Raw genomic sequence first — 15,015 nt, 5'->3', positions numbered from 1 at the left:
GACTAGGTCGAGCTCGGCTCTAAGGGTTTCATCGTTCATTTCCTCGTCTAGGGGCTCCTCTGTCCTCCTCGTTGGCGTCCGTATCTCCACCGGGATGACTGCCTCGGTGCCGTAAGTTAGTCGGAACGGGGTTTCCCCGGTGGTAGAATGTGGTGTCGTGCGGTAGGCCCATAGGACGCTATGTAGCTCCTCGACCCATGCCCTCTTTGCCTCGCCGAGTCTGCGTTTGAGGCCACGTAAGATTACCCTGTTGGCCGCCTCTGCCTGCCCGTTCGTCTGCGGATGCTCGACAGACGTGAAATGCTGTGTGGTGCCCAGGCTGGCGATGAAGTCCTGGAATCCTCCGTCCGTGAACTGTGTCCCGTTGTCTGTGACAAGTGCCTGGGGTATACCGAACCGAGCGAGGATGTTGCGTTTGAAGAACCGGAGAATGTTCTGCGCGGTTATTTTAGCCAGTGCCTCCGCCTCGATCCATTTGGTGAAGTAATCCACCCCGACGATGAGGTATTTATTCTGATATGATCCGGTGACGAAGGGTCCGAGGATGTCCATGCCCCACCACGCGAAGGGCCATGGGGAAGACAGTGATTTGAGGTCGTTCGGGGGTGCGAGGTGCATGTCGGCATGTCGTTGGCATTTGTCACATCTTTTGACGTGCTCTTTCGAATCGTTTTGCATGGTCGGCCAGTAGTAGCCTGCTCGAAGGGCTTTTCGTGCGAGCGATCGTCCGCCGAGGTGTTGAGCGTTAATTCCCCGGTGTATCTCTCCAAGTATGTCGGGGACTTTGTCTTCCTCGACGCATTTGAGTAGTGGGATGGAGAATCCTCTCCGGTAGAGTTTGCCTTCGAGGAGTACGTACGAGCATGCGCGTCGTTTGACAGTGGTCGCCTCTTTCGGGTCAGCCGGGAGTTCGTCTCGTGTGAGGTAATTGTAGATGGGTGTCATCCAACAGTGGGCATCTCCAATAGCGTTGACCTCGAGTGGAGGCGGTAGTTTGTCGATGCTGGGCCGCGGGAGAATTTCTTGGATTACTGATTTATTCCCACCCTTTTTCCTCGTGCTGGCTAGTTTCGAGAGAACGTCTGCTCGAGTGTTGTGCTCGCGGGGTATGTGTTGAACTTCCCATTTTTCAAATCTATCAAGTTTTTCTTTGACGAGGGACAAGTACCCGAGGAGGTTGTCGTTCTTGGTTTGGTATTCTCCTCGCACTTGTGAGGCCACGAGCTGGGAGTCGGTGGATATTTTTACCTCTTTTGCTCCCAGGTCCTCGGCTAACCTCAGGCCTGCGAGGAAGGCTTCGTATTCGGCTTGGTTGTTTGATGTTGGGAACGCTAGCGCTAACGATACCTCTATCAGGATCCCTTCTTCATTTTCGAGGATGATCCCGGCCCCGCTGCCTGATGTGCTAGAGGCGCCATCGACGAAGATCGTCCATTTGTGGGCGCTTTCTGCTGGAGTCGGGCAGTGGGTCATCTCCGCGACGAAGTCGGCCAGCGCCTGAGCTTTCAAGGCTTTCCTACTTTCGTATTGTATGTCGAATTCGGAGAGTTCTAGTGACCACTTGAGCATCCTCCCGGCCATATCCGGGCGCCCGAGCAGCTGTTTGATTGGCTGATCGGTCCTCACCTTTATCGTGTGTGCGAGGAAATAATATCGTAGTCTCCTCGCTGCGTTGATGAGGGCCAGGGCGACCTTTTCGATTTGCTGATATCGGAGCTCGGGACCTTGGAGTGCTTTACTCGTAAAATAGATGGGCTTTTGTCCTTCGTCGGTTTCTCTTATTAGAACGGCGCTGACGGCCTCGGTCGCCACGGATAGGTATAAGTATAGGGTTTCCTTTTCTGATGGCCGTGACAAGACCGGGGTTGGGACAGAACCTTCTTTAGATGGAGTAGCGCTTGCTCGCATTCGTCGGTCCAGTCGAAGGTAGCCTCTTTGCGAAGGAGTCTGAAGAATGGCAATGCGTGCTGGGCGGACTTGGCGATGAAACGGGAGAGTGAGGCGAGCACTCCATTGAGTGACTGGATCGATTTTTTGGTTTTCGGGGTCGGAAACTCCGAGAATGCCCGGCATTTGTCGGGGTTGGCCTCGATCCCTCTTTCGGTGAGATAGAAACCGAGGAACTTGCCTGCCCGGACTCCGAACGTGCATTTCTCGGGGTTGAACCTCATTTTACACTGTCTCGCCTGTTCGAATACCTTCGTAAGGTGTCGAGCATGGGTTATTTCCTCGTGTGATTTGACGATCATGTCGTCCATGTATACTTCGAGCATGTCCCCTATTTCGTCCTTGAAGACTTTGTTCATCATGCGTTGGTATGTAGCGCCAGCGTTCTTGAGCCCGAACGGCATCACGTTGTAATAGTAGTTGCCCGTTGGGGTCATGAACGCTGTGTGTTTCTTGTCTGCGGGCGACATAGGGATCTGGTTGTATCCACTATATGCGTCCATGAAGGACAAGAGTTTAAAACCTGCAGAGTTGTCAACGAGCGAGTCTATATTAGGGAGGGGGAAAGCATCTTTCGGGCAAGCCCTATTAAGATCAGTATAATCAACACACATACGCCATTTTCCATTATTTTTCTTAACGAGGACTACATTAGAGAGCCAGGTTGTGTACTGGGCTTCAGAAATAAAATTTGCCTCTAAGAGGTCTTTTACAGCTCGCTCGGCAGCCTCTGCCTTTTCGGGCGATTGCTTGCGTCTACGCTGTGCTATGGGCTTGGCTGCCCGGTCTACAGCTAGCTTATGACACGCGATCTCGGGGTCCAGCCCGGGCATTTCTGCGGCATTCCACGCGAAGAGGTCGGAGTTCTCTTTGAGGCATGCTACTAGCTCTTCTCTTGTTTCCTCGGGTAGTCCCTTACCTATCTTCACCGTCCTTTCCGGATCGTCCCCAAGAGGAATGAGTTCGAACTCCCCGTCGGGGATTGGTCGGACCGGGTGTTCGAGAGAGCGTTCCTTGGGGAACCTCCCCTCTTCGGTCTCGTCCAGCCCGACGCGACAGTCGAGGTCGATGGCGTTGACTCCTCGGGCGGGATCCTCGGTCTTGAGTTTTTTGTTGTTGCAGTTGCTCTTCGTGCTGACTACGGCCTGTCCTTTTACTGCGGCGTCGTAGCATCGCCGGGCTGCTTCGATGTCACCATGGATGGTGACCACACGTCCCAATTTGGTGTAGTATTTCATCTTCAGGTGGACGGTGGATGGGACCGCAGTGAGTTCGGCCAGTGTCGGGCGTCCAAAGATGCAATTGTAGAGAGACGGACAGTCTACGACCAGGAATTGGATTTTGACTTCCCTGGCCGTTTCTTGTTCGCCGAAAGTGACGAGGAGCTCAACATATCCCCACGGTCTGGTTGTTGCTCCGTTGAATCCTTGGAGATCTGATCCGACGTAGGGGGCTAAGTTGGTCTTGTCTAGCTTCAGAGTCTTGAAGAGGTGGACGTACATGATATCCACTGAGCTGCCTTCGTCGACCAGGATGCGTCGTACGTCGAATCGGGCCATCTTTGCTCTAATCAATAGTGGGATGGCCGAGTTCGGGGATCCGCCCGGGAGTTCCTCCAGGAAGAAGGATATTGGGTTGGATTTTCCCCGGTATTTTGTCAATGTCGCTTTCTGCTCGGGGGCAGTCAGTAGGAGTTCGTCGAACTTGCGTTTGACGGAGAGGGCCGCGGATTCCCCGTTAGTTCCTCCTCCTGATATCACCAGTGTGGTAGGGAAGTCTTCCCAGGGGCTGAGTGCAGTGATCTTGCCCTCGGGCAATGGTTCGGGGGGAAGAAATCTTCCGGTCGTGACACGCAGAGGGCCACTTGATAGGGAGAGTTGTCGGGGGGTGTGTTTTCCCGGGGTCTCTTCTTCTCTGGCTCGTCGTGTCTGGGAGCTTCGTTCTTCCTCGTGTACTGCTTCAGGTGCCCTTCTTGGATTAAAATTTCAATCGCATCTTTCAGGTGGACGCAGTCTTCGGTCACGTGCCCGTGACTTCTGTGGAACCGGCAGTACTTTGATTTGTCGGTGTGGGGCTTTGGTGCAGACGGTTTTGGGAACCTGACCCTGCCCTGCTTAAATTCAGAGTTGATACATTCTGCGAGGATACGCTCTCGAGGAGCTGTCAGTAAGGTGTACTCGCTATATCTGCCCGCGGGGCCTCTTCCTTCCCGGAGCTCGCGAGGTCTTTCTTCTCTTCGTCTGTCTCCGTTGCGACGGGAAATGCTCGTGTCCTCGCGTTTTGAGTGCTCGGTCTCCCCAGCGTTACGTCCGCTGCGGGCATTGTGTGCCACCTGCTTTTCCTCGTATCTGATGTAGGCCTGGGCTTTATGCAGGAGCTCGTTTAAGGTGCGGGGAGGCTCGATCCCTACGGCTCTGCTAAGTTCACTGCCGGGTAAGAGACCTCTCTCGAGGAGATACTTCTTCATGTGCTCGGTGGTGTCTACCTCGACAGCTTCCTGGTTGAATCGCTCGATGTATGAGCGCAGTGTTTCATTCTTCTTCTGCACTATGGCTTCAAGGGTCGCCTCAGTCTTGGGGTGACGACGGGAAGCTGTAAAGTGCCGGGTGAACATGGACCTCATGACTCTCCATGACGTGATGGACTCAGGGGCCAAGCTTTTGTACCAGGCCATGGCCCCTTTCCTGAGGGTCGTTGAGAACAGTCGGCATTTGAGGTGCCCGGTTATATCATTGCGGTAGTCGAGCATCGCGTTGACGTTGTCGACGTGATCGTCGGGATCTGTAGTCCCGTCGTACACAGCTAGGTTTGGCGGTTTCTCCATGCCTTTGGGGAGCGGGGCTTCCATTATTGCCCGAGATAGGGGGCAATGCAAATCTTCCTCGTCGCTCCTTAAGGGAGACAGTTCGTTGTTGTCGGGGCTGTGCCCGCGCCTTGGTGATGTTCTCGCTCGACCACCGTCACGATGGGCGCGTGCCCTGTTGGCGTGGGGTTCGGGAGAGCGACGTCCTCGCTTCTTCGTTGGCTCCGAACGTTGTTGTATCCTACTCACCGGCTGGGGCCGGGCCTCTTGTCGTTCGGCTTCGAGGGCCATGATTCGTTCGTGCTGCTGGTGGAGCATAGAACCGGCTTGATTGAGGGCATTCACCATGGCAATCATTACGGCGTCTCCTTCAACGGGAACGGGAATGGGATGAAATGTCTCTGCCCCTAAATTGTGGGCGTGAGAGGCATCTCCGTTGTTTTGGGGCTCTGGAGACGGGGTGGATGGATGACCGTCCCGAACGTCCGCTTCATGGGATGGCGGGCCGTCGTCCATGTTGTAGTTGACGAGGGGACGGCTGTGATCGCTATGTTGTTCTCCGGCCATGTTGGAAGGACAGAAATAAATGAGCTTTTGATCCTCGTTTGATGAAGATGGGGATAGCTAGTTCCCACAGACGGCGCCACTGATCTCACCTGATCAGGAGGGCCTTCCAAGGTCTTGGTGAATGGGCCGGAGAATGAAATGAGAGGGGGGTGTACCTGCAAGATGCTCCAACGCTTAAGTCAGAAAAGGTACAGAATGAGATTATCAGAGTGTGAGTTTGAATACCTGCCCCTTTGCCATGAAAGGGGTATTTATAGTGAGCCCCCAGCGCTGGGCCAAGGCTCCTAATGGGCTGGATTAGCTAGGCCCAAGGAGGAGCTGCCAGGGGACGCGTAAGAAGCGTTAAGACCTAGACCAAAGTCTGCCCCCTGGTCCAACTGCCCCTATCCCTAAGGCGACAATATAGGGGAGTTGGGTGACGTGGTGCGTGGGATGCCGTTAGGGCTCTGCCCGACACAACTGAGGTGCCCGCGACGTGGGTTGACGGTGAGTGGATGGAGATCGTATGAGGAGGACCCGCTCGCTGTCCGACACGTGTTTAGGGGGCTGAGGAGACGTTCGTCGGGCGGACTGTCGTCCACCTGACGTGTCCTCGTGGTCGTGTGGACATGGCCGTTTGGACGTGGGCTTGGCGAGCATTGGGCCGTGCCGTGCCTAGGGTCATGGCCCAGTCCGGAACAGGAGCCCCCCAAGTCGAGTCTCTGAGCCAGAGGGATGACTTATGTTTCAACTAAGGGTTCCCCGAGACGATGGGGAAGCTTGATCGTTAGACAGGCGAGGTCGTACCAGACCTATTCATGACCGACCCTTTCTTCGGGAATGTCGGGGATGGAGGTGATCGGTTGATCTGCGCCTTCCTTGTAGTAAACGTGGGTATGACGCGGGGAGGTGGCGTCTTGGTGAGTCGAGGAGACGGATAGGTGCTCGGGTCGTTTCAGCTTCTCATCTTTGACAGACGTGTCTCAGAATTAGTGGGGTCGCTTCGTTTCGCGTGCAAAGACGGCGTAGGCAGGCTAGGCAATGATGACCTAGCGTGTTGGTCCACGTGCCAAGCCCTATAAAAGGGGGTTGAGTAACTTCATTTCCACTTTTTCTTTTTGCTCACGCGTTCATCGGAGTTCTCCACATTCTCTCTCGTTTGCTCTCTCAACCGTCTGGACCGCCGTCTCCGCCCGTCCTCCTATCTGAACCACCGTCTTCTGCTCGGACACCACCGTACCTTTTCAACTTAACTATGTCAGGTATGATTTTCCACTGTGACCCATTCTTTTTCCTTGTTGTTTTCTGTCAAACGCATGCTATTTTCGTAGAAATGTGGTTAGGTTTAACTTAGGGACAGTGTAGTGGACTGTAGGTGTATATTAGATGGTAGAAAATAGGGTTGGGATCCTACTGTACCGGGCATAAACTTCATATGCCGGGCAACACTTGCATAGGTTGTATGAAGTTTATGCCCGGTCTCCATAGAATGCGCGGGCCACCGAGTTGAGCACGGTTAGTGTCCGTCGCCGCTACGCCCTTTCACTTGACCTGCGGTGGAAGGGTGGATTTGATACGACGTCGAATTCACTCTTTCTGTCTGCGTTTCAGGTGCTACCGGGCGCTTACGACCGAGGAAGGAAGATTCTGGGTCCTCCACCGACGACGCGACAATCGCTCGTCTCCCTGTCGGGGATGGGAGTGTCCGAGATGGTACCGAACACGCCTCCTCTTCCGGGCAGGTCGACTTCTCCTGGGTTGCGGACGAGCCCTTGGAGGAGGAATCAGACTTCTGTGACGAAGCCATCACTGCTCACGCTATGGTCGAGGCCATAAACCGGGAGGATCCACCAAACTGGTATTGCTGCGCCCCCAAGGAAGAAGACCGCATTTGTCATCATTTCCCGGGAAGCAGTTCACCATGTATGAATTTGCTTTTCGTGAGGCGGGGATTAGACTGCCCTTCAGCTCCTTCCAGATGTCGGTCTTCAAGTGGCTCCGGCTGGCGCCGTCCCAACTACATCCTAATGCTCTCGCATTTATGCGGGCATTCGAGTTAGTTTGCCAGTTCCTCGGCATTGGTTGCACCCGGGCTCTCTTCTTCCACGTTTTCCATCTCCAGAGGTCCGGTTCCCGTGGTCGCCACAGTTGGGTTTCTTTCAAGCAGCCCGTGCGTCTGTTCAAGACGTACGAGGATTCTGTTCGCCATTTCAAAAGCCGGTGGTACGTGGTGATGCCGATTACCCGGGCTGCCCTTCACTCTCTCTACTACTATCAACGGGAACCCAACGGGGAGGAGACGCTGATGTCGAAGATACCGCTGAGGTGGCAGCGTGATCATTTCGATCTCTCCACAGCGCATTACCGGGTCAAGTACGCGATGCTCGGCGAGGAGGATAGGCTCGCGTACAAGAAGCTGGTCGATTACGTGCAGAGCTTCAGCTTGGCGTTCTGGGCGAATCGACAGGGCGTGCCCTACCTGGATGAGGCCGGGGAGCTAATCACCGAGACGCGTTATATCAATACGAAGGCTCTGCTCGAGTGTGATACCGAGGAGGAAGCTCTGGCGTTATTGAGTAGGCAGACTTTGTTTAGCCTTTTATTTCTGTTTATGACTTCGGTCGCTAATGTTTGTGTGTAATTTATTTGCAGGTGCCATGCCCAATGCTCGTGATCGGGTGCTGAAGCTAGCGAATCAGGTCGGCGCTCCTGACCGGGTGCCCAAGAAGAAGAAGAAAACTGCGGCCCGTGTCTCGGAGACTGTTGGCGATGCCGGGGTCGGTCCCTCGCAGGCGGCGAGCGTGATTCCTTCCTCTCCTCCTCGGCTTAACCCGATCAACATTCCTGATAGCAGCCCGTCGCCAGCGGCTTCTCCCCTCCATAAACGGAAGCGTCCGACTGGGGCCCTTACCAGGTCGTCTCCAGGAAGTCCGAACGGACCGGGGAGCTATCTTCTACCTCCCTGCTATGTGGAACGGTCGTTCTTCAAGGCCGAGGAGTCGATTGTTGTGCCCGCGCCTGAGGCCAAGGCTATTCTGGACCAGGATGCTGCTGCTCGGAGAAAAGATCTGGCCAGGGATATTGCTGCTGTCATCCGGGTGATGGAGACGGCCATGGTTTTGACCGACACTTCGGTCTCCACTGCCTCGCTGGAGGGTGCTCTTTTGCAGGTCCGGGCGGAGAAGGAAAAATTATCTAAAGATCTGTCGGACTACAAAGAAGAGCATCAGCTACAGGAAGGGCTGAGCCGGAAGCTGGAGGAGGTGGAGAAGGAGAGGGACCAGTTGAAGGCTGCGACGGCGAGCTTGGAAGAGCAGGTGGCCGACCATCAGAAGCTGACCGAGGACAACGCTGGCTTACGGGCTCAGGTTGCGTTTCTCGAGGGAAAGGTCCGTCCCCTGGCAGATGAGACCGAGGAGGAACGCGCCCTTGGTTCGCGCGGTGAGTTGCTAGGGCATATTCGGACTCTCAACCAAGATCTCGTGGCCTGCTTCAAAGAGGGTTTCGACAATGCTGTGGAGCAGCTCGGGCTTCTGAACCCTGAGTTGGTGACGGCAGGGTCGGCCTATAACTACTGCGTCCGGGATGGTGAGATTGTCTGCCCGTTTGAAGTGGAGGAGGAGCTGGGGGGAGAAGAAGAAGAAGAAGAGGATGAAGAGGTGCTCCGAGCGGAGTCTTAGTTTATCTGTTTTTCTTTGATTCTAGTTATCATGGCCTGCGTGCCTTATGTATTTTGGCCTTCGGGCGTTGTAATATGGCCTTCGGGCGTACTTGGCTTCGGCCACTCTTATCGTTTTTAATGTATGAATATTTTCGTTATCATTCATTGTGGTCGTTTGTGTCTGATACTTGTTTGTATGAATTCGTACTCTGCTCGACTTTGTTAATCTCCTCGGTTTAGGGAACCGACGAAGTGTCGGGCTTTGTGCCCGTGGGTATCGAAGCCCGGGTCCGTTGTTCGAACCCTGGTCCCGAGGCTTGGGTCCTCCCATCGCGAGCTGGGTGCCCTGCCAGTCTTGGTACTTCGACGTTGAGCCTTGGTCAAGATCCCAACCGTCGGGGAGGGTTGTGTTTGTTATGTGACCCCGGATCGTTCCCGGGTCTCGTGGTTCCTCCCTGGGGTTTTGGGGACGAAGAGCGTGGTCGTACCTGCCACGTCTCCCCGTGGTGTATTTAGCTGTAATATTGTCTAAGTTTTTCTGCGTTCCATGGTCGAGCGAGTTGTTCTCCTTGTAGGTTTTCTAGGTAATAGGCCCCGTTGCTCGTTTTGTCGCGGACGCGGTAAGGGCCTTCCCAGTTGGCCGCCAGTTTGCCCTCTCTCGGGTTTTTCTGGTTTCTTCTGAGGACCAGGGTGCCGACCTGGAACTCTCTTTTTATGACTTTCGCGTCATGGCGTAGTGCTATCTTTTGTTTGAGGGTTGTTTCCCGGAGAGCTGCTTCGGAACGTATCTCCTCGACTAGGTCGAGCTCGGCTCTAAGGGTTTCATCGTTCATTTCCTCGTCTAGGGGCTCCTCTGTCCTCCTCGTTGGCGTCCGTATCTCCACCGGGATGACTGCCTCGGTGCCGTAAGTTAGTCGGAACGGGGTTTCCCCGGTGGTAGAATGTGGTGTCGTGCGGTAGGCCCATAGGACGCTATGTAGCTCCTCGACCCATGCCCTCTTTGCCTCGCCGAGTCTGCGTTTGAGGCCACGTAAGATTACCCTGTTGGCCGCCTCTGCCTGCCCGTTCGTCTGCGGATGCTCGACAGACGTGAAATGCTGTGTGGTGCCCAGGCTGGCGATGAAGTCCTGGAATCCTCCGTCCGTGAACTGTGTCCCGTTGTCTGTGACAAGTGCCTGGGGTATACCGAACCGAGCGAGGATGTTGCGTTTGAAGAACCGGAGAATGTTCTGCGCGGTTATTTTAGCCAGTGCCTCCGCCTCGATCCATTTGGTGAAGTAATCCACCCCGACGATGAGGTATTTATTCTGATATGATCCGGTGACGAAGGGTCCGAGGATGTCCATGCCCCACCACGCGAAGGGCCATGGGGAAGACAGTGATTTGAGGTCGTTCGGGGGTGCGAGGTGCATGTCGGCATGTCGTTGGCATTTGTCACATCTTTTGACGTGCTCTTTCGAATCGTTTTGCATGGTCGGCCAGTAGTAGCCTGCTCGAAGGGCTTTTCGTGCGAGCGATCGTCCGCCGAGGTGTTGAGCGTTAATTCCCCGGTGTATCTCTCCAAGTATGTCGGGGACTTTGTCTTCCTCGACGCATTTGAGTAGTGGGATGGAGAATCCTCTCCGGTAGAGTTTGCCTTCGAGGAGTACGTACGAGCATGCGCGTCGTTTGACAGTGGTCGCCTCTTTCGGGTCAGCCGGGAGTTCGTCTCGTGTGAGGTAATTGTAGATGGGTGTCATCCAACAGTGGGCATCTCCAATAGCGTTGACCTCGAGTGGAGGCGGTAGTTTGTCGATGCTGGGCCGCGGGAGAATTTCTTGGATTACTGATTTATTCCCACCCTTTTCCTCGTGCTGGCTAGTTTCGAGAGAACGTCTGCTCGAGTGTTGTGCTCGCGGGGTATGTGTTGAACTTCCCATTTTTCAAATCTATCAAGTTTTTCTTTGACGAGGGACAAGTACCCGAGGAGGTTGTCGTTCTTGGTTTGGTATTCTCCTCGCACTTGTGAGGCCACGAGCTGGGAGTCGGTGGATATTTTTACCTCTTTTGCTCCCAGGTCCTCGGCTAACCTCAGGCCTGCGAGGAAGGCTTCGTATTCGGCTTGGTTGTTTGATGTTGGGAACGCTAGCGCTAACGATACCTCTATCAGGATCCCTTCTTCATTTTCGAGGATGATCCCGGCCCCGCTGCCTGATGTGCTAGAGGCGCCATCGACGAAGATCGTCCATTTGTGGGCGCTTTCTGCTGGAGTCGGGCAGTGGGTCATCTCCGCGACGAAGTCGGCCAGCGCCTGAGCTTTCAAGGCTTTCCTACTTTCGTATTGTATGTCGAATTCGGAGAGTTCTAGTGACCACTTGAGCATCCTCCCGGCCATATCCGGGCGCCCGAGCAGCTATTTGATTGGCTGATCGGTCCTCACCTTTATCGTGTGTGCGAGGAAATAATATCGTAGTCTCCTCGCTGCGTTGATGAGGGCCAGGGCGACCTTTTCGATTTGCTGATATCGGAGCTCGGGACCTTGGAGTGCTTTACTCGTAAAATAGATGGGCTTTTGTCCTTCGTCGGTTTCTCTTATTAGAACGGCGCTGACGGCCTCGGTCGCCACGGATAGGTATAAGTATAGGGTTTCCTTTTCTGATGGCCGTGACAAGACCGGGGGTTGGGACAGAACCTTCTTTAGATGGAGTAGCGCTTGCTCGCATTCGTCGGTCCAGTCGAAGGTAGCCTCTTTGCGAAGGAGTCTGAAGAATGGCAATGCGTGCTGGGCGGACTTGGCGATGAAACGGGAGAGTGAGGCGAGCACTCCATTGAGTGACTGGATCGATTTTTTGGTTTTCGGGGTCGGAAACTCCGAGAATGCCCGGCATTTGTCGGGGTTGGCCTCGATCCCTCTTTCGGTGAGATAGAAACCGAGGAACTTGCCTGCCCGGACTCCGAACGTGCATTTCTCGGGGTTGAACCTCATTTTACACTGTCTCGCCTGTTCGAATACCTTCGTAAGGTGTCGAGCATGGGTTATTTCCTCGTGTGATTTGACGATCATGTCGTCCATGTATACTTCGAGCATGTCCCCTATTTCGTCCTTGAAGACTTTGTTCATCATGCGTTGGTATGTAGCGCCAGCGTTCTTGAGCCCGAACGGCATCACGTTGTAATAGTAGTTGCCCGTTGGGGTCATGAACGCTGTGTGTTTCTTGTCTGCGGGCGACATAGGGATCTGGTTGTATCCACTATATGCGTCCATGAAGGACAAGAGTTTAAAACCTGCAGAGTTGTCAACGAGCGAGTCTATATTAGGGAGGGGGAAAGCATCTTTCGGGCAAGCCCTATTAAGATCAGTATAATCAACACACATACGCCATTTTCCATTATTTTTCTTAACGAGGACTACATTAGAGAGCCAGGTTGTGTACTGGGCTTCAGAAATAAAATTTGCCTCTAAGAGGTCTTTTACAGCTCGCTCGGCAGCCTCTGCCTTTTCGGGCGATTGCTTGCGTCTACGCTGTGCTATGGGCTTGGCTGCCCGGTCTACAGCTAGCTTATGACACGCGATCTCGGGGTCCAGCCCGGGCATTTCTGCGGCATTCCACGCGAAGAGGTCGGAGTTCTCTTTGAGGCATGCTACTAGCTCTTCTCTTGTTTCCTCGGGTAGTCCCTTACCTATCTTCACCGTCCTTTCCGGATCGTCCCCAAGAGGAATGAGTTCGAACTCCCCGTCGGGGATTGGTCGGACCGGGTGTTCGAGAGAGCGTTCCTTGGGGAACCTCCCCTCTTCGGTCTCGTCCAGCCCGACGCGACAGTCGAGGTCGATGGCGTTGACTCCTCGGGCGGGATCCTCGGTCTTGAGTTTTTTGTTGTTGCAGTTGCTCTTCGTGCTGACTACGGCCTGTCCTTTTACTGCGGCGTCGTAGCATCGCCGGGCTGCTTCGATGTCACCATGGATGGTGACCACACGTCCCAATTTGGTGTAGTATTTCATCTTCAGGTGGACGGTGGATGGGACCGCAGTGAGTTCGGCCAGTGTCGGGCGTCCAAAGATGCAATTGTAGAGAGACGGACAGTCTACGACCAGGAATTGGATTTTGACTTCCCTGGCCGTTTCTTGTTCGCCGAAAGTGACGAGGAGCTCAACATATCCCCACGGTCTGGTTGTTGCTCCGTTGAATCCTTGGAGATCTGATCCGACGTAGGGGGCTAAGTTGGTCTTGTCTAGCTTCAGAGTCTTGAAGAGGTGGACGTACATGATATCCACTGAGCTGCCTTCGTCGACCAGGATGCGTCGTACGTCGAATCGGGCCATCTTTGCTCTAATCAATAGTGGGATGGCCGAGTTCGGGGATCCGCCCGGGAGTTCCTCCAGGAAGAAGGATATTGGGTTGGATTTTCCCCGGTATTTTGTCAATGTCGCTTTCTGCTCGGGGGCAGTCAGTAGGAGTTCGTCGAACTTGCGTTTGACGGAGAGGGCCGCGGATTCCCCGTTAGTTCCTCCTCCTGATATCACCAGTGTGGTAGGGAAGTCTTCCCAGGGGCTGAGTGCAGTGATCTTGCCCTCGGGCAATGGTTTGGGGGGGAAGAAATCTTCCGGTCGTGACACGCAGAGGGCCACTTGATAGGGAGAGTTGTCGGGGTTGTGTTTTCCCGGGGTCTCTTCTTCTCTGGCTCGTCGTGTCTGGGAGCTTCGTTCTTCCTCGTGTACTGCTTCAGGTGCCCTTCTTGGATTAAAATTTCAATCGCATCTTTCAGGTGGACGCAGTCTTCGGTCACGTGCCCGTGACTTCTGTGGAACCGGCAGTACTTTGATTTGTCGGTGTGGGGCTTTGGTGCAGACGGTTTTGGGAACCTGACCCTGCCCTGCTTAAATTCAGAGTTGATACATTCTGCGAGGATACGCTCTCGAGGAGCTGTCAGTAAGGTGTACTCGCTATATCTGCCCGCGGGGCCTCTTCCTTCCCGGAGCTCGCGAGGTCTTTCTTCTCTTCGTCTGTCTCCGTTGCGACGGGAAATGCTCGTGTCCTCGCGTTTTGAGTGCTCGGTCTCCCCAGCGTTACGTCCGCTGCGGGCATTGTGTGCCACCTGCTTTTCCTCGTATCTGATGTAGGCCTGGGCTTTATGCAGGAGCTCGTTTAAGGTGCGGGGAGGCTCGATCCCTACGGCTCTGCTAAGTTCACTGTCGGGTAAGAGACCTCTCTCGAGGAGATACTTCTTCATGTGCTCGGTGGTGTCTACCTCGACAGCTTCCTGGTTGAATCGCTCGATGTATGAGCGCAGTGTTTCATTCTTCTTCTGCACTATGGCTTCAAGGGTCGCCTCAGTCTTGGGGTGACGACGGGAAGCTGTAAAGTGCCGGGTGAACATGGACCTCATGACTCTCCATGACGTGATGGACTCAGGGGCCAAGCTTTTGTACCAGGCCATGGCCCCTTTCCTGAGGGTCGTTGAGAACAGTCGGCATTTGAGGTGCCCGGTTATATCATTGCGGTAGTCGAGCATCGCGTTGACGTTGTCGACGTGATCGTCGGGATCTGTAGTCCCGTCGTACACAGCTAGGTTTGGCGGTTTCTCCATGCCTTTGGGGAGCGGGGCTTCCATTATTGCCCGAGATAGGGGGCAATGCAAATCTTCCTCGTCGCTCCTTAAGGGAGACAGTTCGTTGTTGTCGGGGCTGTGCCCGCGCCTTGGTGATGTTCTCGCTCGACCACCGTCACGATGGGCGCGTGCCCTGTTGGCGTGGGGTTCGGGAGAGCGACGTCCTCGCTTCTTCGTTGGCTCCGAACGTTGTTGTATCCTACTCACCGGCTGGGGCCGGGCCTCTTGTCGTTCGGCTTCGAGGGCCATGATTCGTTCGTGCTGCTGGTGGAGCATAGAACCGGCTTGATTGAGGGCATTCACCATGGCAATCATTACGGCGTCTCCTTCAACGGGAACGGGAATGGGATGAAATGTCTCTGCCCCTAAATTGTGGGCGTGAGAGGCATCTCCGTTGTTTTGGGGCTCTGGAGACGGGGTGGATGGATGACCGTCCCGAACGTCCGCTTCATGGGATGGCGGGCCGTCGTCC

The sequence above is a fragment of the Lathyrus oleraceus genome, chromosome 6, assembly GCF_024323335.1.
Source record: "Lathyrus oleraceus cultivar Zhongwan6 chromosome 6, CAAS_Psat_ZW6_1.0, whole genome shotgun sequence".
NCBI classification, from domain to species: domain Eukaryota; kingdom Viridiplantae; phylum Streptophyta; class Magnoliopsida; order Fabales; family Fabaceae; genus Lathyrus; species Lathyrus oleraceus.
The sequence above is the reverse complement of the archived record's forward strand: the minus strand, read 5'-3'. Positions refer to the sequence as shown.